We start from the raw sequence: 25,454 nt of genomic DNA, 5'->3' as shown, positions 1-25,454 counted from the left end.
AGAAAATCAATTCTCACTTCAGCTTCAAAAATAGTGAGACTGTAGTAACTTCTGTGGTTAAACTGAGTGTGGGTTTTGGGGCTATGCTTGTAATTCTGGAGATAAAAATAAAATTCCAACTGTTCAAATTTAAGTGAACCCTTCCTGCTCCAGCTTTTGCATATATTACCATACATAGCAGTTTGGTGGGGAGGACAAAAAGAAAATCTTTTATAGCAGTTTGTTATGTAACTTGTGACAGAACAATATTTTATATGCATTGTTTTCCCACCACTACTCACACCTCGGGATCAATGTTCTGTTAAAGCAGAGGGATGTGACTATTGCTGTGATGTAAGCGTTACCTAATTTTCTATAATGAACATTGGTAATGCATTATGCTGGCTTTTCTGTTTGCTTCCATTCAGTTTTGAAATGATCTTGCTTATATCCTAGCATGTCAGCTTGACATTCTGACCCAGTTGCCAGGATATACAAATAAACTTGCTTGAACAAATGACAGTGAGCCTCTATGTCTAGACAGATGTATTCTGTAATTCACTCTGTGTCGACCTAGAGAAAGCTGAATAAAACCAAATTGTTTTTCAAAATGGTGGGTCAGAGTGAAACTTAAAAATTACTGTTGTCATGTGTACTTCCTCTATTAGAGATAGTTTTGGTGGTAGTGAAACTAATTTTCTACCACTTGGGAGCTAAAAGTTATAATACAAATCTTAAATATCCACAGTTTGCCCATACAAAAGAAAAATGAATTCTTTGTTTCCAGTTTCCTTTTTTAGGTCCTACATCTACTATCACTTAGAAACAGATGTGCCTGAAACTTAAGACCATATCTCCTATATCTGTACCTAAAAACACACAGTGAAGATTTCTTCTGTGTTGTTGAAGTATAGAATTTACTGTGGTGGTGATTAAAAAGCTGACTGATAAAAGAGCTAGCTTATAGGAATTATTTTTCCAGTTCTTTTCTATCCTGAGGAAAACTGTTTATCAACTGGATTTTGAAGGCTGGCTAACCTATGAGGTTTTGTAAGAGTAGCACTTTCTTGATTCTTGATATGAAGAAGTTTTGCAAGATGAGGGGTTGAGTCATTGTGAAATTCTGTATCCATGTTCCGGGCGAGATGAGGGAGCTTAGAGTTCTTCGTGTGTTGCTTTCAGTCAGTCGCTCCTATGACTAAACTGGAGACCTTCTGATAGCAAGGAAGTTAGTGCTGGTTGCTGTAATCATTGGATCTGACCTTGTGCTTTTGCTTGCTGGAGAATGATTTACACACTTTCACTGATGAAGTTTCAAGGACTCCCCATCCACTTTGTGCTTCTTACCCTGTTTTGGTAGCTGGTATTCCTCTAGGCCGGGGACCATCAAGATCTCCATTGGGAGCATCTTGGCTGCCTAATTGACTTGCTGGGCTTCTCTTCTTCCCTCACCTATGCCCTGAACCAGGCTGAGCACATTCTCCCACTTGTATGTCAGTACGCAGCACTGGTACGGAGCTGTTGGGCTTCTCCTGTGAGCCTGCTTTTGTGAAGAGGTTGCCCATTAGATCCCTACTCTAATAAACACAGAATGGGTGTTTTACAAGATGGGCCCTGCTTCAGTCATAACATTTTTCTGGGGCATTTTAGTGGTCATAATTTGGAGAATATGTTTTGGGCCAAGATTTTCAAAAGTAACCAGTGATTTATTGAAAGGGAAGGGAAACTTGAGGCTCCTCTAAGGGGTCTCATTGTCAGAAACTGGGTGCTCTAAAAATCTTACCCCTTTCACGTGTCTTAAGTTAGATGCCCTAAAGTCACTGGTCACATCTGAAAAGCTTGATCTAGGTCCCTTTTAGCGTTTGCAAAATTTTAATAAAGATCAGTGTGCTTGTGCTAAAATACTTTGGGGGTGCTGGTGATCTGGATAACTGGATTGAGATAGCAGAATTGCCAGATTCTTGTGTACATGAACTGATGTAATTCCACTACTGTAGTGTTGGTTTATTTTAAAAAGACGGAGAGCAGGGAACAACAACAAAAATAAAAAGCTAGGTTCTCTGAGATCTTGGATATGATCTTCTTTTGAAAATCATAACTGCATGTGTCTGCTTCACTTTCAATGGCAGTAACAGGTATGACAATATTGTATTGTAAATATGCCCATGAGATCTAAGGCCCAGTCCGGAAATACTCTTGCATGAAAAATTCCTACACAAAAGCAGTTGGGTCAGTATGTGTGGGAGAAGAGCTACTGGATAAATAAACACGATGCTATAGTAGAGATGGCCCAGACTTGCAAAATCAAGATCCAGAGGTCGCTTCTGAAGATCCCAAAGTGACCAAATACCTGGTGTCTGGGTCCTGTGGTGTTTTGGGGCCATCTCTACAGTTTAGCACTTGTGGAACTACAGCAAACTCTCTGCAGCAAACTCGCCGTTCATTTTAGAAGGAGCAGCGCAATAGTTTCTTTTTCTGTCTTTTAAACTCGTGGGCCTGCCTGAAATGCAAATTTAATAAAAGCCCAAATAAATTGTCCTTAAAAGAAAATAAACAGATTTTGAAGAGAGATGATCACTTATTTGTTCATCTCTGATGTGATATGTGGGGTTTGTGAGAGTTTTGCCTATAATGTTGATAGCTGTGTTGGAAAAAGAGAAGAAATCAAGGCAATTGTCTGGCTTAACAAGAGCAGCAGAGAAAATTCATGTCAACTCTTTTCCTCACTATAGAAGCAGAAATTGAGTGTCTGAATTACATAATCATAAAAGATATATTTAGCCTTCTTACTCCAGCTGTACTTTTACTAGTCAGCTCACATAGGTTTCTGAGACTGACAAATGTAATGATTCGGCACGCTTGCATGTAGAGAACATAAGTGAGATTTAGGTAAGTTTGTGTATATTAAGCTTTTGCAAAGCATTGAGTATTTGATTCAGTAATGGCTGTAATATTAATAGGATTCCCATAGGATTAAAATGTGAGACATATGTAAACAACTGACACCTCATGCAAAGTAACATTATCTTTAGAGGAAAGAATAAAGAGTAGAGCTTTGAGCTGTGTGTGCATCTGTGTGCACGTCTACAAATATAATTCTAGTTTAGAGTTAGTTTTAGCCAAGGAGATCAAGGTTTGTATTATAGAAATGTAAAATGTTTTATGTAATGCAGTTGACGGGTTCAGTTACCTTCTGAAGCTATCTTCCAAATGATCTTTGTAGTGACACACTTAAAACACTCATGTTTCAAAATACTGTCAGTCTAATACCAGGCCTTGAACAACAGTGCAGAGAAGGAAAAACAGAAGTGTTTTGAAATCTTCTAAGAAAAACAAGACTGTGAGCAGGTAATGTTCCCACCCTTCTTCAGATGAAGTCTACGTTCTGTGTATAAAGTGAAACTTGCCTCCTTTCTGGGGATAGATTTTATTGGTAACTCAGATGATAATAATAGGACATACTAGCTTAACCTAAGCCTAATGATTCTCCCCAAGCCTTGCTGTTCCTATGGTTTCCAGTATAACTTTCATGTGTCTGCTCTAAATCTTCCCGAGTAGAGGGTAATGCCTACTTCCCTTAATCTTGGTGGAGTTAACAAATGGCACTTGCCACAATACTTCAAGAGAATTTACGTCATCAGGAGGGCAATGTGTTCCTATACAGTGTTGTAACAGAGTGGCAAGGCGTACAAAGATATATCACTACTTACAGTTAGTTGGATAATCCATCAGTCTGTCAGACAACTCAATTATGTGGCAGAACTTGCTGGCCATAACCTAAAACAGTGTCACAGAACTATACAAATATCACAAAAAATCTTTCACGAATATATTGTATCACCAAAATGGTTCTTGCGGAATACAGGGGTAGAAATGAGCTGCTTCTTGTCTCAGGAATGTCTTCTATGCTTTTTCAAAAAGCAGCTTGCCAGATTCTCTTTACAATGGCAAATTACGTGTGTAGCAGTTAGAAGCTTTCCCCCCACTGAAGAAAAAGCAGTATAGTAATATTGTGTTGTTGCACTGTGCACCCCCTCGGCAGTCTCATTGTCAGACACTTCCCATATTTCATAGTTAGCATCTGACAAACATATTTTGACCTGCTGTTGTACTGCTTTGTCTTGCAGTGGTTCATTAATAATGAAAGGTATGAATAATAGATTGAGCCAACCGCCTAACCTGTGATCTAAGGGCAGTTTGTGGGACCTGAAATGTAATGGATAGAAGTGAGTGATCTACAATCTGAACTTTTTTTTTTTTCTTTTAATTCTCATGGCTGAAGTGGAACGTGTGTCGTCACCTGGAGATTTTTTTTTACCCTTTATTTTAAGACAGAGCCATTCCGCAATGAAGTAGCATGACACAGACCTTGCAGCTCAGCAGTAGTTCAGGAGGAGTATTAGGAATTTCTGAGCATTAAGTATCGGGCTTTTTTGTGAGCATCCTCACTTTCTTTCAGCATCCTCATGGTTCTCAGCATTGTGGGATCATATACATCTTCTCAGTATGAGTTTTACTGGCTAAGTTCATAGTTGCTGGAAAGAGAGTCATCTCAGATTACTGGCTATAAATGGTTTCCTATCTTGATATTAGTAATAACAAATTGACATAAACGTGGTTTCCAAGGCTTATTTGTTAAGCCTTAAGATGGCAGTACTTTGTTTAATAAAAATATGTGCAACTATTTTCTATTGACATAAATTTCTCTTGAATTTATTTTTAATCAAAGGCTATTTTAAAGACTGTTTTGGGGGCATATTCAGATTACTTTCTCTCTCTTCTAAAGAATACAATTTCTCAAGGTTTCTCCCCTCCTTGTTCCCCAGAATATTCAGAAAAAAATTAAAATATGAGGTTTTAAAAGTAGATGATGATAAATTTTCAGTAAACAGGGACAAGTAGCCTTTGGTATCCTGATCCCTGAATGGAGGTTTTTAACATGGGTTATTAGGGGCTCTGATTCTATATTTTTTGGTGCACCGAGAACTTCCATTGAATTCACTGGAAGGAATGCAGGATGTTTGGGTCTACATGCTCAGGTGAAATAAATTTGAAGCATTAAACATCCTATTTGGTGGGTACATTTTTATTTCTCCATTGCTTATTAATGATCTCCTTCCCCTCTCTCAAAGGAATTTTAGATAATCAAAAACAGGAAATAGAATCAAACAAATTAGCTATATCCACCCTTGGCGTTCCAATTATATTTTGGGAACTTGCTTGAACAAAATAGACTATGCTACTACACAAGAGGAGAGCTCCAATTATATAGATAAATAAAAACAGAAATTGTAATAACATGGGAACAGAATCAGAAGTTTCATAAGAAAGACTGGAAGAGATCCAGTTCTGAGTTTGTAGTTGATGTGGTTGGTTTAGATAATTTCAGGCCTGGGAGGTCAGTCCACTGTTTGGTATGTTCTAACATAGCTTATGCAATAAAAGCTGCTTTTTCAGTGCTGCAGATAAATTTGCTAAAATGCTGCTCGCTCTTACTTCAATTATTCCTATACAAAAGAATCTGGTATGGCTATAAAATTTGGCAGTGGTTTACCATTTTTATTGCGTGAATTCTGCCAAAGAGAGGAAGATATAGCTGAGGTCCTTTTGTCCATCCTTATTTGGGTTCATTGAATAATGATGATACTCAATTTTTATATTTATACTGAAGTCTGACTGAGCATTTCCAAGAGGAACTGAGATAAAATTTAGAAACTTCCTGTAGCTTTTCGAAAGGCAAACTTTTCTTGGGTTGTAACTACTGTTTTTTATTTACGTCAATTTCAAAATCAGAAGCCACATTTTCCTGCGGACAATAATCCTGCAGCACGCTCTGCGTAGGCTGATCTGTGCTCCCATGTGGAGCTCCAGTTTTTCAGTGGGTCTATGTGCAGGTGTTCTTGTGTTTCTGAGTTTACCCCGAGGTACTTCCTTGAGCTGAGGTCGTGCAGTGCAGCTGAGCCGACTTAGATTCCATGACTTCAAAAGGGCTTGAGTTATTTTCGTGGGAGGGAAAAGCAGAGGTTTGCTGACCTAAAGTTAGGGTAGGACCCTCTGGAGATATAAAAGCTGCCCTGATTATGTAAGTTTTTATATTATATATAGTCTTGTTTACTGATGGCTAAACTACTTCAATGTGACTGGAGACTCGGCTAGTTTTTGTTCTTATGGGTGTACGAGAAGCCTGTAAATAAACCATAAACACCAGAGAGAGCGCCTCATTTTGCTTAATCTGGGGCTTCCTGTGAACTTTCTTTGCCTCTGTGGCTGGGGCCAGGTCTGAGCAACTGCAAAGAAGTTTCTAGGGGTTCCTGGGAGAAACAGAGACGGATGGTAGCAATTTTGTGTAACTAGAAGAAAAATTTTGAACAAAATTGAAATAGTGGATCCAGCAAAGTAAACAAGCACGTGGTTAGGCAGCATAGTCTCTGTTGGCTATATTCTGCTCTGCTGTAATTACAGAGGAAAATGTCTCAATGGAGGAAGTTATTTGTAACCTAACTACCGCATGTCAGTACAGTTTGGTCTGTACTAATCCTGGCTATTTCTAGAGTCCCAGTATAACTGGAAGCTCAGGAAGTCCCAGGGTCAAGTGCCCTACAAACAGCGCATCTGGCCAAACCAAAGGTTTTAGATTTTTGTTGTTTTCTTTTGAGTGGTCCACACTGAAATTATTATTAAAGATGTTAAAGACAAAACGCACCATACGAGCCATACCAGCTGCTTACCTTTTTATATGTATAAACAAGATTTTATTTATAGCTTTTAGGGTTAACAACTGCAAAGCTAATATCAAAGCTCGACACGTTTGTGATTTTTAATAGTTTATTTTTTTCTGCTCTTTGGATTATATCTTCTGCAACTCGACTGAGCTAAGGCTGGGACCCTTATCAACAGCCTTGGATTTAAAGAGTAAAAGCCAAATTCATTCAGTTTGCACTGACGTATTTAAGCTCCTTAATGCTCTTCCTTATTAAAACGTGTAAAATCTGACGTAGGATTTCCAAAGAAGGCGGCCTGGGGGAGGTTGTGTTTCAGCGCTATTCTCCCTTGATGGGAATCCTCTGGTGCCCCATCTGGAATCTGAAGATGCATCCCTTTGCCCTTATGAGCAGGAGAGGTATGGTCGTAACTCAACTGAGGCCCAAAACATTTTGCTGGTAGAGGGAGATCTAATTTGCATCAGCATTCGTGATTACCCTGGTCCTAAATGTTTGTGTTGGGAATACTGACAAAGTGTTTTCAACATTTAAGAAAGCCAAACAACAAAAAAGGCAACTTTGAAGGGCTAGTGCTCTGCACTGCCCTGAAGAATATGTTCGTTGTCTGGTACAGGTCTCTTATCCCTTAGCTAGCAGAGGCTGTGGGCTCACGCTCCCTCTTGAAGGGGTGGGGGGAGGGAGGGAGTGCTATATGTCTCTCAAAAGCAACCCCTCCCAGCTGATAAGAGGGATATTGATGGGCTCTCAAATCAGGTCTGCTCTGGAAGGGCAGTGGCTGTGATGCAGAGATCCAAAGGTGTGGGAAAATTCGAATGTGTCTTTTCCCTTCTAATACACCACGTGAGATGAAAGTGTTGCGACCTTAACTGTATTGTAATTGTTCTATCTAGCCATAGCCATAAATGGAAAGTGACTATCCTTAAATCCTAACATGCAGATATTATGGTGAGGGGTGAGGAAATTTATTATTTTGGGTACTTACTGTAAAATAGCATGGTGTTTTATATGTAGCAAAAGCAAGTGTATTTGACTGTGTTTATTATGAATGATTGAAACGCACAAATACAGGATAAGTTTTTTCTAATTCCATGTGATCAGTACCAGAAGCATATGGTACATTACTGATATGTATCTTAATTACTTACTGCTCAAACTGATGTACCGGGGACATCAAACACAGATTTCTTATTTTAAGAGTTATTTCATGCATTTCATAACAGTTGCATATGTGTAATAAACACAGGGATTCTTCTTATAATTCACCTACCCTGATCACATTTCTGTTTGACAATCCCTGTGTTTATTATACATATGCAACTGTTATGAAATGCATGAAATAACTCTTAAAATAAGAAATCTGCATTTGATGTCCCCGATACATCTCGTTTAGCTCCTGTTGCACTCGGGTTCTCCCAACAAGGCCATTTGCCTCTGACATATAGCACAAAATTCCAGAATAAGGGACTTGACAAAAATCAGAAATGTGAAAACATCGAAATTGCCCTTATTGAATCAGGTCTATCTAGTCTGGTATCCTGTCTCCAGCAGTGGTCAGCACCAAATATTTCAGAAGAAAATGCAAGAAATATTACAGTAAGGAGATATGGGATAATTTCCTTCATTACAGGAAGGTCTCGTCCTGATCCCTGATGGTGATTTGTCTAAGGGCCAAAGCATAAGGTTTTATATTCCTTCCAAAATATTTATGCAACTCTGATTTTAAGTAAGAGAAGAGGCAGTCTGAAATTACATGGGAGCATGTCTTCGGCATAATTTTTTATATAATTACTTTAAGGTTTGAACTTTGTCAAGTAATTCTCTGTGTCTAAAACCACAAATAATTATCTGATAGTAAGTATTAGTTGGAGGCAGTTAGATTTGGGAGGTGCTTTGCTATGCAGAGAAGTTAAGAGGTAGTCACCACAGAAGATTGTGGACCATATTTTGCTCAGTTACACTAATGTAAATTCTGAGTAAGTTAGGCTTCGATCCTGCAACTGGCTCTGAATGGGCACAGTTGTCTACCTGTTTGGAGCTCAGTCTGGAACTCAGACCTGAGTACCTTGGGCCTGATTATGATCTTCCTTATGCTCATTTCACCCACCAGCATAACTGAGAGTTACTGATAACTGCAAGACTTTCAGAGCAAAAGGATGGAATGTCATTAATGCTGACTCTGAGCCTGTCATTAATTCTGTTGTGATAGTTAGTTTGGAAGCCCAGTGTTGCTCAGGTTGAAGTCAGTGGGTACTTTGTCATTTACTTTAATAGGAGCAAGGTTGTGCCATGAACGTTCCCAGCTGATGCTGAGTGTTAAAAATGTACATTTACAGCCTTATTTATTTCATGGCTGGAGTGTTTTCTTTTTTGAATATGACCAAGGATGAGCCCAAACTCCAGCCAGTAGCCTCAGATAATTTCACATGGCTCATAAGACAGATAGGACTAAGCCGTTGTCCCAAGCCAAAAAAATTCTCACTGCTTTAAATTTTGTGGTTCAGGCTTTTTAGCAATAATTGCCTGATACTGTCATGTTTGAAGGTAGTTTGCTGCATTACACTTGGGTTGACTTCTCTGTTAATTTATGAGGCGAGTTGTCTGATAAGTTTAGATACTACCTTGCCACATCAGCGATAAAATTCTTTGACTCCAGATTGGGTTTTTATACTCTCCCCGGGGCCTATGTTATTTAACTGACAAAAGCATTTGGCCCTTCATTTTTTTTAATAACATGGAAGTTATGGAAAAAAACAGAAGTCATGAATTTCATAGTAAAGATTGAAAATCCCTCTACTTATGCATTTACTTCCTTTCTTGAGCTCTGGGAAGTTAAGGCCTTTTTGCTGAGTCTTTTGACTGTTCTGTATCTGTGTCATAAGCTTAATGCTTATTTTAAAACACGAGTGATTTATTAACTATTATTGCGCATGGATATAAGTATCCCTCCTCATGTTTGTAACAAATGTACACAACGCAGCGCATGAATAATTGCTGTCATATTCTATTCACCAAAACACAGCACTGAAGAGCTTCTGCACTCTTCCCTTTCTGCACCCCCCCATCCTGTTTTCTCTCCTCCCCTCCCGGCCAGGCTCGCTCTTTCCTTTCTTCTTACAGAAATAGTATTCAAGTAGACAGAACTGTGCATCTAAGTGTGCTGACAAGACTAGGAAACTGACAGATTGAGGGCATTGGCTAGACTCAGTCATAATGCAAGTAAGTGTTGTGCAGTCTCCCCTATACAGTTCTGCTAATGCAGGAGAAGAATGAAATGCAGCTTTTCTGGTCCTTAGCTTCTCCCGAGATGGGTTGGGCAACTCTCTGTGTGTTTATATTTATGTATAAAAAGCTCACCCCTTCAAGGCACTGGGTGTGCTGCATCGACACCTACAATACAATAATGAACAATAATTAAAATCTCTGGTATAAATTTAGAACTTATCAGGGCCAGTCATGCTAACAGCGCTTTCAGCCACCATCGTGGAGATGGTGAGGAGGGACTGCAGTGGGAGCCAATGGGAGAATTCTGGCTCACTCAGGGAGAATTTCCCCTCGGGCTCTAGGGGAGTTGACATTACAGTGGCGACTACATCATTTTTTGAAAGGTGTCTTTCCCCTCCCCGCCCCGTACAAGGCCCGCTCTGTTCTAGGTGGGGCTGTGGCCCCCATTCTGTCCAGCCTCATTAGGTGGTTAGTGCCTAGAGCATTGCCACCACTTCCCATGACGGTTGGGCTAGTACTTGCACAAGCACACAAAGTAAGGGAGGAAAGGCTATGTTTGCCCTGTCTCCATCCTGTGCAAGGCCGGCCACGGTCTGAGCAAAGACCAATGGAAAAACGCTATTATCAAAACTGTATTCCTGGTCTATAATGACAACAGGTTTTACTGGCATAGATTAGATACATAATTCATTTTATAAATAATTCTATCTCTGGTTTAGTAGGCAAGTGTTTTTAGGTTAGCAGCACAATGCCAGCACCCCAGGGGAGAGATCTAACTGAATATGTTTGAAGGTCTTGAACAGAGTGAACGTGGAAGGCAGTGAGATCACAACGATCAGGCATCTTCTCTTGGCTGGGGAAGACAGGTGTAAAGGGGCTAGAGTTATCTTGTTGGTGAATGTGATTAACTCCTGGCACTATGGTGGAAGGAGCCATTGTGATACAAGGGCCATTGATTAAAATAAGTAAGAAAATAACAAAACTGTCCTGTAGGCTGCAGTTGTGCCTGTACTGCTGACATCCTGGCTTCCAGAGCAGGCGGGTGAGCTTTCTGGCTTTTGTTGGTTTTGTTCTTATTCATTTTTGAGCATTGGTTGAGGAAAGTGAAAATGTAACAGCCATCATTAGATCATAAGCAATTTGAGACAGATGTTTATACAGAGCCTAGTACTATGGGTCCCAACCTAGTTGTCTCCTTAGATGCCATGATAATATAAATGTTAGATGATGATTTTCTTGGAGTTGCTACAGCATTTTTATACATGATGGAGGCAGTGTACCATTCTGGAAAATGTACATATCTTCCTCGGCCTCTGGTATCCCATAGTGAGAATGGAAAAAACAGAAATCAGCCCAGTAGTACATTCTTAACCTATGATTCAAAGTAATTATCACATTAGATCAAACTCTGTTACTTGCAGTGAAATCGAGTATTGTCTTTTATTGCAATAAAATCTTAGAGAAATGGGGAATTATTTTAGGCCCCATCATATAATGGATAACAATCTAGGAATTCAGCTCTTCAGGCTCAGCATTGTGTCTTAATTTCACTGATAAGCGATCATCTACATACTGTATAATCAGATGTTATTTAGACATTTGCAGAATTTAGGACAATATTCATAACAGAAGCTGATCATAAAATATCGCATTGAGTAGAAACTTTCCATGGAACACTTTTAATGAACATATTTATGCCTTGAGTACAGTTTAATTATGAAAGAAACTGGATTATTACATTTTTTTTTTTAAGACTTGATCAAGTTACAACACAAACAAACATTGCTGACATGGTATATTTTTAAGTGAATTATGGGGAATGTAAAGCTCTCTGAAGGTATGGATTTTTTTAAATGTACATGCACGTTTTGTCTGCAGATATTCCTTTTTACTTTGAAAAGCTGCTAAAAAGCTATTCTATAAATTATAAAATTTTGTTCCTTTTACTTTGAATTACGGAAGTGATGAATACTCCATTTAACTCAGAAATTTAAGCATTTAACAAAGTTTTCAGATCTATAATGGTATTTTTAGTTCAGATTTTCTCTTAAAAATGTGAAACACAGGGATCTTTTATGTGAACAACAGTTCATGGAAAAAGTATCACTTCATAGCTTTGAGATTTGCTTTAAAAAATTAGTCTCCAGCCAACCTTTATTCTGTTAAATATCATTTCTGTTCAGGCTGTGATAGTATCAAAGACTGCTTTGTCTTTTCCTCTTTTTGATCTCAAAGGGGAATGTATTGAAGAACTTCTACACACGTACGTGTGTGTGTGTGTGTGTGTGTGTGTGTGTGTGTAAAATATCAAAAAATAAAAATCGCTAATTTGCCTTTGTAGTGAAAAAATAGCTACTGATACTATTTATGATGCATTTTTTGGCCAGTTGCCATTGCTTGCTGTTTATCAATGTACCTAATGTTTTTGTTGGGGGAAAATATCCATGTTTCTTGCCACGTATACTAAGTAAAACTGTACTTAATTTGTTGCCCTTTTGGTATGGGGATGAGCACATATTTGCTTGCTATCATGTTCTGCCAACTCTGCTGAGATATCTCATACGCATTTCTTTCATAGTGCCCACTTACTATCTATGTTATGTGTGTGCACAGAGGGACTGGAATATTCATGGCTTTACTAAGAAAATATTAAAACTTAACAGCAACTCTATTGTTCCTCTCACATACAAGCAGCAAGAGAGGCCGAGGAGCAAACTCGTTTATTTGCATTTCAGATGAGAGAGGCAGAGTAAAGAGATGAGAGAATGTGATGTAGCAGAGTTCAATTTCTTATAAAATTGGCACTGTGAGCCTGGAGAATGGGCCAAATTATTTGTCACGAAAACTGTACTCTCAGAACATTGTGAGAGTCCCCAAAATCCTGACTCTTTAAACTCTGTTAAAACCTACTTCATTATATTTGGTAATACAGCATCAGCTTTCTTTCTTTCACTCACTCAACACACACAACAAAAAAAACCCCAACAACAAAGGTTCAGTGATGAATAGCGGACACTGTCCAAAAATCACAACTATTTTTTTTAATAGTCTCCTTCCTGAATGGAGCAGTCTCTCCTATTCTCATGTATTTCATGCTCTCCTTGCTTTTGAGTCAAGTCACCTATTTATTCTAGGCCTTTGAGGAGCTGGGAGATTTTTTTTACAGGGAATTTTCCTAAGTAAATTTCCTATGGGAAACTCCTTAATCTCTTTCCTAGTTCATTTTTCTAATTATGCACTGGTGGTTAGTGTAATAGTCCTGACGTGTAGCAATGGTGGCTAGAGGCAGGTCCAAGCAACAAAGTTTGTATCTCAGTTTCTCCAAAGTCTTTTGTTCCATCCCAGCATAGGGAGAAGAAGGCCAGCTGCCAAGTTTTGTTCAGAAGTTGAATGTTCTTGTGGAATATTCAGATTTCAGCTTTGATTCGGGTGTCCATAAAATAATTCTATGAATGTTACAACTAACTTTAATAATGAACACCCATCAATTGGCACACAGAGCACACCGTTATCTTCCCCCATCTCTTCTGTGAAGCATAATTTTTCTTTATTGGACTTTTTGTGGAAGTGAATGTCTCATAGGTTACTAGTAGAAATTCCCTCTCTTTCTGATGACTGTTCCTCTCACCTTCTTCCCCAAGATCCTTTGACGTAGCAAATATTCTAAGCTCAGTATGTAAACACAGATGATTACAACTAAGGCATGGTGGTTTCTTCCTGTCTTGTTGTATGTGTAGTTATCTGACAAGTTCCACTGACAGGGAAAAACATTAAGGATTTTAGAAAAAAATGTAAGTTCTGTGCTGTAGCTTATGTAGCAATGTGTTGACCTCTGAGATTGAGTGATGTAAAAAGTGGCTCCCTGCCATCAAATGAGAAGAAGTGGTTAAACATTTAAAAAATGAATTTACTCTTTCCTCCACGAAAAGAGATGCTGCCTTTAGGCCTGGTGAAATGATAGGGCAGCTCATGAAGCTGACTTTGAAAGCGGACCCTGAACTTTTTCTTTGTACAGTTGAAACTTACTGACCAGTTTAACTTTTAGAGATCCTTACAGCTTTAATCCTCTGGAGATTCACTGCTTGAATTCTTACCTGACTCACTGACATACTGCTCTTTGTGCTTTTTCACTATAGGTTACTATTGTGGTCTGTCACCTGCCCCCTGCCTCCCTCCCCACAAATCATAAAGGACTTGACTGAAACTTTGGCTTATTGCAGGAAGATAGATGAAATGCCAGCAATATAAGATAGGATCAAGCTAGTGGAGTGCAAACCACCAGCCCCTATCCAGCTGCTCCACATGTTTGTATGCTCTGCTCTCACTTTCCTGGAAGGATACTGTCAAGCTGAGCTTTTAATGGCCTGTATAATAATGCTGGAGATTTTGATGCTGCAATTGACAACGTGGGGCTTAAGGTGAGGGATTTTTTCCTTTTAGAAAAATATAGGCACAAAAATTGCTCCAGTAAACAAACCATATACAAAATTTATAAGAACAACGTTACCATAACCCTTAGCTGTAAAAAGTATGGAGATGATGAGTTAAGAAAAATATTCACTTACCCTCACAGGTTATATGATTCCTTAAGTAACTTAGTATGTCATGTACCTATTCACATTACACATTCTAATAACCTTAACGCTGCCTCACAAGATGTATTTACATGTGAGTTCTTTCCACTTCTAGCAGCACAGTATCACTTAGAGCAGGAGCCAGGGGCAGAAGCAGAAGTCTATGGCAGCTGATCTCCCCTGCACTGCTGATGTGTATGCGTTTTGTCCTTTGAATTGTGTCTGTGTGTGGGTTTCTTTTGGTTTCACTGTGGGAGAATCATGTACACGCCTGTCTCAAATATTCCTTGGTAAACCATTCTTCTGAGAAACTAATCAACTTAATCCAAGCTGAACTACAATATGACACTCTATCGTCCTCTTTTGTCCTCGGTTGCTGCTGGAATGTAGCTGGATTTGCTGGGTCCTGGAATATATTTTTATTTTGTTTTTTGTTTAGATATGAAGAAAACTATACTTCTTCTGCTGGCCTCCACATTTCTGTAATAAAAGGCATTGAAAACCAGTCAAAACAGAAGCCTGGAAAGGCTGACATGAAAAGACTAAGCAATTAAGTTCTCATGCCAACTTCACAGTCAACAGCTAACAAGACGGGGGAAAGGAAGAGGAACCATTTTAGGGCGTTGAGTTAGCAAATGCTGTGCATCTTACTACATCATTCTGCTAGCAGAAATCTTCCAGAGTTTTAATGGTTATTGGCTACATTCAGTCCCCAATCCTGCAGTCCTTGCTTTAGCAAGCGGAGCTGCTGCTTTGGAACTCGATGATGGCAGCAGCGTAGTCCTATCCACGAAGGTTGTCAGTGACAGCCTATTTTTGAAACCCTGTGAATTATATAAAACGAATGACAAGATTTCTTTTTCCAGGGAGCAAAACCATTTGTACGCTCATTGTGAGTGAAGAACAAACATTGTGAAAATAGCAAATTCTCTGGAGAAATATGAGTCTCTGTGGGACAATTCTTGCTCCCCATCTCCAGCCTGAGTGTGTCAGCTTGTTTCTGGGTAGAACCTCCTCCCAGAGGAAAGGAGGGAGGAATGTGGCCCACAAGGCTTTGGTGCTGTTCTGTATGACCCTCGCGCATTCCCTTTGTGGGGAGAGGGATCAGATGATCGGTGAAGCTGTAACCCCACACCCCCTGAGTCAGCCTTCAGCAGTGGGGATTAAACCTGGGACCTCTGGATCTTAAAGCTTTCACCTCTTCTGCCTGAGCTGAGAGACCTATCTCTGGTAGCCAAAGCTATAGCAGGCATATCAACCTCTGTATGTGTCCCAGCCATCATCAGCTGAAAATAAATCCTGGGTTATTTGGACTGTAAACTCTGTGGAGTACGGGTGCATGTTGTTTTTCTTTTATACACAAGAAGCATCTAGCACACAACTGGCCGCTGTAAAATAAGAACCTGGCAGGCTAGTACAGAACAGAAACTCACAACAACACACTTATGCTTTAATGCCAGAAATGGACATAAGTTTCCTTCTTTTTCTAACTCCAATTCCCACTGCTGGTTTAAAAACAAAAACCCAAACCCACCGACAGTGGAGATTTGATTTTACAAACAGACTCTTTCTAATACAGCTCTCTCCTGACACGACTGCTATCGGTGTAGTACTTGAGTGCCTCCCACATATTTATGAATTTCACCTGACAGCACACCCCGGACACAGAGACTGTTATTTCCATAGTACCCCTGAGGAACTGACGTACAGAGAAATTCAATGACTTGCCCCATGTTTGGCAATCAAGAATGGAGCCCAAACTTCCTGAGCCGACGGTCATTCTTCCTTCCCCTGGTATTTTCTTTTTTTCCTCTCTGTTTCTGTATTTTATATATTATGGTTGTCATAGCTATTTGGGTAGGTATGATAAGACTAGCCATTACCAGCAATTGCACTTAAGTTTGTTCCCTCCCACCCCCCCAGCTGTTGTCATTTTAAAGGTATACAGAACTATTGTTCTTGGGTACTGACGGTTAGTAATGGAAGAGCAAACATTTGTTGATGATCACACATTGGATTGGTGCATGAATGATATCTCTTAAAGGTACAAAATGAACATTGTGCATTTCATGCTGAATAACAAAAATCTAGTCTTTGTGGTTCTGCTAAACTTAGTTTAAGACATTATTAGAAAGAAACCTGGACTGAGGGGAAAATGGGCAAACCTTGTACTTCCTGTGGTGCTATCTGCTGTGTATTCTGAGCAAAAGCGAATGGGTAATGCTCCCTGCCCCCATTGTTTGCTTTAAAAGCAAAAAACTTAGTACTAACTCTTCTTTGCTTCCATTTTGCTTTGCTTGTTGTAGTATACTTGCCAGCAAAGACTCACTCACAATACAGCTTTGTATTACTGAATGAGTGTTAATCTGCATTATTTAATGTGTTTTTGTTAACTCTATCATCACGCTAGAGAGAAACTCAGGGTTGGCATAATGGTTACTGCATAATACACATCTTCCTCGATTGCTTCTAGATTTAATTGTTTGAGAGGGGTACGTACAACCTGGACAAACTCCTGCCTTTAGTGAAGTGAGTGCAAAACTCCCATTAACCTCAGTGGGGCCAGGATTTCACCTTTGTTTTGTTTTCATGTTTTTGGACCAAAACATTCTTTTGAGCAGGTAACATAGTTAACATGGTCATAGAATGAGTTGTCCCCTTTACACATTCTCATGACTTGCACTGTATTTTAGTCATTTGTGTGATATGGTTCAGGAATACTAACAGGCCATCACTTATTCTCTAATGTGTTCTGTACAAACCTGCACTTTTCCCTTCAGTTGCTTTTTTTAATAATTTTCTGTCCCAAAGAATTCATAATACTCTTGAGTTTGCTTGTAAAGAGTCTGAAATGGAACAGGAAGCAAAAGCAATACAAAATACTAGTTTCTCTGCAAGGATTTGTAGCTTAGAGGTAGCCATGTACTTGAGTTGTAAAATTCAGATCCAGGGTTTTGTTCAACCCACCATAGATATGGGGGCCAGCTGCAAAGTTCTGTTACAGATCTGAAATTTCCGTAAGTTCAGATCTGGGGTTTTGGTGTGGATCCATTTCTAGAAAGACATCTCCAATGCACTAGCAATATTATGACTAAGTTTAAGGTGTGAACTGGGATAGTTATGCATTTACCTTAACTTAAATGTTATCTGATGTAAAATATCTCTGTTGGATGGGATTCCATAGATAACTGCCCTCAGTAAATTGTTTATATATTCTATACCACTCCAAAATGTTCTTAGCCTTTCTGTACCATGATCACATGTTACGACAGGGAAAAAAAGTCATCTTCCATCTTTCTGTAAAGAGAGGATGTGGGAGACTGCATAGTTTTAGGAGCTGGATATTATTGCTGACTATGTCTTTAGAAAAAAAATTAAGACATACAGTGCATGTCTGAAATTATGTTTATCCTACAGTGTTTGTTAAGCCTGAGTTAATTTTCCTCCTCTCTTTCTATGACTTCAGGAGCTTTGCCAACAATGCGTTATAATAATGCGTAGTTTAAGAGAGCACTGGCCATGTGCCAGCTCCCCATTCTGGCTTTGTGAGTTCATGTTCAGGATTTATGGTTGGGTCATACCACCTGTCAGTGTGTTACCTCTCTCACCAGAGCAACCCTGAAGCAGTTACTGTACAAGTCGTGGTTTGGTTCACTCCTGCAATAGGAGTTCAAGTTGCCATGGAGTGACTTAGCCTTACAACTGATGGTTGTTGTTTTTTACATAAAATTTGTAAAGTCTTAATTACTTTCCCCTCCCTCCAAATAGTCTGTGGAGACTGCTTGAAATAAAGTGATTGCCATGCAGGAACATGGTGCTAATCTTACACTGTTAAACATATATCTGCATTGCCCAGTTTGTAACATTTTGCATTTAATTTGCCAGATCTCTTGTGTTTGTTCAGTTTTTTGATTCTTGTAATGTTTTTTTCCCAAGACCATAGAAGTATGGCTCAAGTTCATTGATGGCATAAGTGAGTGCAACTCTATTGACTTGAGTGGATTTTCACCTATTTGTGCCAGTGTTAAATTTGGCCCTGAAGCATTTCTACATGTTTGTAGCGAACAGGACATCTGCTTCTGATGGTGGACAGCTCCCATTTCTAAATCTGAAATGCAGTGAGATAGAGTACTTATAATCACAGCCCTTTAAGGTATAGAGAAATTTCTGTTAGTTCAAGACAAGTTTGCTTGATCTTGGCTGTGGTGGGAATAATGTTTTTTGAAGGGGAGCATTTGTCTGGCTGATTGATTGTTTTAACAAATGGCAGCTGTTTGAAGCTGCTCAAAGGTTTGGAATGCTATAATAAAGCCCAGGAAGATGGATTTGTGGGCATAGGGCAGGTGAGATAGTGAAAGGCACAGGTTAGATAAATTACAGAACCCCGCGATACATTTATCACATGGATAACTCCTCCACGTATGAGAAATACAGATATCCATGTGATCTACTGCGGAGCCATATGATGCATTTATTTATCATGCACCTTGGTAGCTGCCTCACCTGCCCACTCTTAGTTCATTGTTGGCATCAGTGGATTCAGCTTCATTATCTTCGGTGGATTTTCTGCCATTTATGCTAGTAGGACTCAGCATTCACGTCTAGTCCTCTAAAGGTACCAATATAAGACTTCAACGACATGCAAATTTTAGGTATAGAAGAGCTGTTCATGGCTGTGGTCTGAGTCTTGCCCATACTGGGCTTTGGAGCAATATAATTTTAATGGGGGAGGAATTCTTACATTTCCCAGGAAGTAGAAGAGGTGTTTTTCTGACAGGTCAATTTTAGAATGAATGAATGAGTGAATAGAGTCAGTTATTTGGAATGGTATCATAAGTCCCAGGGAGATGGATTAGTGATCAGAGGGCAGATAAGGCACTCCGAGGTACATGATAATTTCTATATCACATGGTTCTTCAATTTTTTATCTCCACATATGTAAAGTGGGTGTAACACACTGACTAAAGTCGGGTCTAGCATAGAAACTTTTGCCTGCATAGCAATCTCAGTTGGGGTGGTAATGTGTTAGTTTGGTGCTTTTTTTTTTAAATTGTATTTTGCAACATAACTATACTGTCAACAGCCCTAGCTTAGAAGCAGCTATACCTGCATAAAAGTGCTTTTACTGGTATAGTTTATTTCAGTCAGTGAACCAGTATAAGCTGTACTGGCAAAAGCACTTTTTGACTATAGAAGCAGTGTCTATGCTAAGAGGATTTTGCCAGTAGCTATACCGGCAGAACTTTTAAAAAGTGTAGTGAAGACTATGTGTGGCATTTCCTCCTCCTCTAATGAGTGGCTGGTCTTCCTAGAGTATAAGAAATTATTAACTGCAATTAGCAAATGGAGTTACGACATTAGCTTAAGTGATACGGGCATTTGTGTTGGTGCTGAAGGTACTGAGTTCTGTCCTTGTTGATGATCTGTAGTGGGATTGTTACACTTTTATCTATTTGTAGGGTTGGTAGATTCAAGAGGGGCGTTGATAAATTTGAGAGGGTTCATAGAAGAGCCATGAGAATTTCTAAAGGTTTAGAAAACATGCCGTATATTGATCGACTCAAGGAGCTCAATCTAGATAGCTTAACAGAGAGAAAGTTAAGGAGTGACTTGATTGTAGCCTATAAGTACCTACATGGGGAACAAATATTCTGTAATGAGCTCTTCAAGCAAGCAGAGAAAGGTATAACACAATCCAATTGCTGAAAGTTGAAGTTAGACAAATTCAGACTGGAAATAAGGTGTAAATGTTTAACAGTGAGAGTAATTAACCAATGGAACAATTTATCAAGGGTTGTGGTGCATTCTCCATCCTTGGCAATTTTTAAATCAAGATTGGAAGTTTAACTAAAATATCTGCTCTAGGAATTATTTTGGGGAAGTTTTATGGCCTGTGATGTACAGGTCAGACTAGATGATCACAATGGCTTTGGCATCTATGAATCTATGAAAATGCTTCTTAGACCTCAAGATCTTCAGGGCAATTACTATATCATACTCTATATTTATAAAGTACAAAGCATCATTCACAGTTGCTGGAAGAGGTAAGTAAAATATTCTAAAAACGTTTCCTATAAAAAGCTTTATTAATCTCATTGTATTGCTCTTCTCTCAGCAGCTTTCCTTTTTCTGTAGCTCTTTAATATTAGAAATTGAATCTGATTAAAGAAATTAACCACTTGATATCATTGCAATACTGTTTAATAATAATAATACGATATCTTCAAAATGAAATTTGGTGCTTGGGAAAGATGCCAGACTTACAACCTTGGAGACTGTCTTCTATCCATAATGTTCTTGGTCCCATTCAATTTATTTGGACAAAGTTTCCATTTATCTTAGCCATGCATGACTGGGCTCAGAACAAAAACGGCAAAAGCAGTGGCAGTACGTACTTCCTATACTGACTTGCTAACAGACTCAACTCAGTTCAGAGAGCATGTCCTTATTGCCCGTTGTTTTCTTTTTAACATGGATGCTGAGCCAGCTCATATCATAGGTTGCCGAACATAAGCTTAGACAACTCTGTCCATCACTGAGAGAGGATGGATGCTAACTAGGGGTTTGTGTCTGTCATGGAGGTTATGGAAGTTATGGATTCTATGAGTTTCCATGACTTCTGTGACTTCTGCAGCGCCCAGTGTGGCTGAGCCCAGGACTGCCCAAGCAGCTGGCTCCTGGGTGACTGGAGCAGATGCTTCTCAGTGGCCCCTGGGTGGCCGGAGCAGATGCTGGTCACAAGGTACCCCCCACCAGCAGCGGACCCCTGGGGTGTCCCTCCCAGCAGTGCCCTCCCTCCCCCAAGATTTAGTCAGGGGTATTTATAGTATAAGTCATGGATAGGTCACAGGCCGTGAATTTTTGTTTATTGCCCGTGACCTGTCCCTGACTTTTACTAAAAATATGTGTGATTAAATCATATCTTTAACACTAAATGATGGTTTAAAAGGGGAAGACTCAGTGTCCCATTACCCATCCCCTGTGTCAACCAGGTCTTTTTGCAGGAAGGAATTTATGTGGCTAGCTTTTTCTCCATGTATTTGTGAAAATGCATTTCTCATGATTTTTCTCTGCCTGTAATCAGCATCCATATGAAGGAGAAAATATAAATACACACTTCCAATTTACTAAATATTATTGGATGAATCCTTAGTGAAATCTAGCATATTTAGGATTCTCTAAAATTCTATTGCGTCCTTTTTTGTCTTTCATATTAAGAATTTGGCCCTTTTTGGATTAAACTGAAACTACTGCAAATGATTCTACTAGATTTGGGTGTACGCTTTTCATGTAACAGGGCACATCATCATTGCATTTGAAGACACTGTTGCAACCTGATGACATTTCATGAGCCCTGAGCTTTTGTTTTCCCTTCCAAGACCCTTTAACAAATTACAATTAAAGTTCACAAAACTCAGTATGACTTCTTCAAAATCAGGTTGTATTCAGAACGGGTAGTTGGTGTTCCTGTAGCAGATGAACTGCAGACTACTCTGATCTGGATAGAAGACATGCTTGTGTGCTTAAGGGTTTGAGTCCTCATGATGTTTGAAGGAATTTTTACAAGAAATTGAAGGTTTTATTGGTTCTTTTTTTTTAACAATCAAAAACAGAACACTGTTATAGAGCAAAGATCTTAAACCTGGTATTCGTTGGATCTCAGTCCTTGAAAGATATTTAACGTTCCTGGCAAAAGTGTACATTTCCATTTTATAGAGTTAATCTGTGAATGGAAAGTTACATTGTTATTTCTCTTGTGGCTTTTCAAAGTAGTCACTGTACAGTCCAACATGTTGAAGATGATGAGCTACCCTCTCCCCTCAGTTACACCAGTGTTAAGTGTAATGGGGTTGAACCATTGTAAAAAGGGGAGGATTTGGCCCAATATAAGCAAAAAAAAAAAAAACAAAAAACCCTTGTGAATTAGGGTGAAACAAAATACCATGCGAAGAACTGGCAACTCAAATCTTTATAATTTTGGATCTGTTCTGTTATAAAAACATTAAATATGCATCTCAGTAGTATAAATCTGGAGGTGATTTTAGTCTTTGCTTTTTTAAGTGACCCATCTCAATCTATAAACACTATTAAATGTAGAGGTGATGCGTGTTTTAGAAAATCTTGGCAAGACATTTATTCATCACTTGAAGCCTTCCAAATAAGGAGAATGATAAACAGACTCATCTCATCAAGTTTTGAGATAACTGATAGGATTTCATACAACACAAAAAGTAGAAATAGATAAAAAAAAATTCTTCCAGAGTATCCTGAAATGGAAACTTTCTTAAAACTCCATTGTGCATTGTATAAGCTTCAGGAGATTTACTTGACTTTACAAATTAAATGGTAAAAGATTTCTGAATAGTAAAATTAATTTTTTTAATACTAAAAAGCTACAATTTGGATGATGACTAATACTAAATGATGACACACTGCAGATGAACAATGGGTATGTTGGTTGCATGGTTATGACTCCCAAAAAACCATGTATATAAATGTTTATAATAAAATACATAAGGTGCACTCTTTCTATTCTATAAATGAATGGCCTTTCCCTGAAATACTGTGCTCAGTTCTGGTCCCCTATTTCAAAAGAGATTGAAGCAGAAAGGGTCTAGAAATGAGTGATGAAAATAATTAAGGATATGGAAGCTTGAGGTTGAAAAAAGTGTGTTGTTTAGTTTGGAGGGGACATGAATAAAAGGAGATGTAGACAGCCATGGTAAGATAGAAAATAATGAACAATAAATGTAAATCAGGGTCTCCTCCTGTTTACCTTTTTCATAACATAAAAACAAGAGTACATAACAGAAAAGCCACAAATTTAAACTGATAAAGGAAAGACTTTATTTTACACACACCCATTAACTTGCAGAACTTGTTGCCACGTGATATCCGGCACTTTAGTAGAATCTTAAAAAATAAATTATATGTTAGACATTAGTGACTACATTCACAATTACATTGGTAGGATAAAAATGGATTAAAATAATTCAAATCTCGTGCTTCAGGGTACAAGCCAGTTACTAACTGCTCTGGTTTGGGAAGAAACTTTGCTGATCGGACGGTTATTTCATAATTGTTTACTAGGGTTTCTTATCTTCCTCTGAAGCATGTGGAACTGACAATAGGATTAGATGGGCCACTAGTCTGCTACACATATATAAATTACGTGCAAGTCCGTAATACAAGACTGAAAGTGCCATTATGAGGAGGAAGGGACTGGCACTGGATGAGAAAATGGCCTTGTCCAAGATTACAACAAAAGATGTTCAAGACAAAAAGAGTTACAGAAAACCCTGTGGTTGCAAAACAAAGCTAAGGGAGATAATGTATTTATCATTATGGTACATTGACACTTTGAACTGGAGGTGTAATTGCCAGCTGGGGTAGGCATTCACAGGCTAGATCTGATCCAGCTAGCATGCTAAAAATAGAAGTGTAGCCATGGGAGCACAGGTGGCAGGAGGGGCTAGCAGCCCCAAGTACAGTCCTGCCCAAGATCTTATGTACTGACTCGGGTAGTCACCCGCTCCTGCTGCCCATGTTGCTGTGGCTACACTTCTGTTTGTAGCAAGCTAGCTTGTCCAAATATTGTGCACCTATGTCTGCCCGAGCTGGAAAACACACCTCCAGCTTGAAGTCTAGCTGTACCCTCATAGCCAGCCAGTAACAGGTGCTCTGTAAAGTAAGTAGGTAAAATATTCCTGTCCTGGGCCAGATTCCAGAATAAGTCTTGTTTGTCTTTACAGTGAAAACCACATGTAAATTAAACTAAAGTAGTTATCCTTGATACATTTTATTTTGGGTAAGCAAAATTTTAACATGGAAAATATAGAAAAATAAATCAGGGAGGGAGAAGAAAAGCAGGAAATGAAAACTGGATAACAATACGTTTAGTTATAATACTTAGCACATATGTAAGTGCTATATAAACCTTTACTCCTCACAAGACCCTTGTGAGACAAGTGCAGTGTGGGACACGAAGAAGTTGTGAATTGTCCACAATGCAGAACAAGTCACTGGAACCCTGGTCTCATGACTCCCAGTTTTGTGCTTAATAAACTAGATCATTATGCTTCTCATAATACACACAGATGAGCTGTGGGTCCGATTTCATCACTTGGACACAATATATTCATCCATTAGAAAACGTATAGGACAAAATCCTGGCCCCACTGAAGTCAACTGTTTTTTTCCATTTATGTCAATGGCAAAACTCCCATTGATTTCAGGGTATTAGACTTGTATTACACTTTTGCCATTTCCTCTGATGGGAGCAGGTTGAACCCTTGATCATAGCCAAAAGGTCTGATACAAAGAACTGTTTTTTATCTTGGTTTTTATTTTTTACCACAATTTAGCTAATTTTTTCCTCAGTGGTCTTATTAACAACTATTTATTCAGTGACAACCTTAGCCTTTTTTAATCGGTCTTTAGAACTGAATATATAACACTAAACTTGAGTGTGAACGTTTTTCTAATTGCCCCCTAGATTCTCAGTTTTCAAACCAATAACAAATTTATATTGCCATGTATTTTTTGTTTAAATATCTTGCTAACAAGGCTCAGGGGAAAAGAAATAGTGCCAAAATATGAGAACTAAAAAGCATACTGCATCTTGGAGCTGGGCTAATAAATGAAAACAATAATTTACAAATAATGGTTAGAAAAATATTATGATGAAACATTGATTAAATTTTCAGTGTCATTCAACCAGCTCAGTTTTTGTAGACTTTTACAGAGAAATATTCCTTGTATATGATCATTCTCCACATCTGATTTAGAATTCACAGATTGTGGCTGTGTTATCCAAGGGTTTGATTGCAAAATGAATTATTCAAGTAAAAAATAGTGCATAAGAACAGTAGGAATTAAATTTAATTTCCTAGTCAGACTTAGCAGTTTTAATGGCTGTTACATTTTACTAAACTGAATTGCAAATAAGAGAACAACC

The 25,454-nt window shown here is 38.7% G+C and overlaps 1 protein-coding gene across 13 annotated transcripts in view; it reads left to right on the top strand.

The window, feature by feature from the left end:
* Positions 1 to 25,454, top strand: part of ANKRD44 (ankyrin repeat domain 44) — a 206,770-nt gene that overhangs the window by 39,616 nt on the left and 141,700 nt on the right. The window lies entirely within an intron of this gene.

This window comes from Dermochelys coriacea, chromosome 11, assembly GCF_009764565.3.
Source record: "Dermochelys coriacea isolate rDerCor1 chromosome 11, rDerCor1.pri.v4, whole genome shotgun sequence".
NCBI classification, from domain to species: Eukaryota; Metazoa; Chordata; order Testudines; family Dermochelyidae; genus Dermochelys; species Dermochelys coriacea.
Note: the sequence above shows the minus strand (reverse complement) of the source record. Positions and strands in the feature narration are given on the sequence as shown.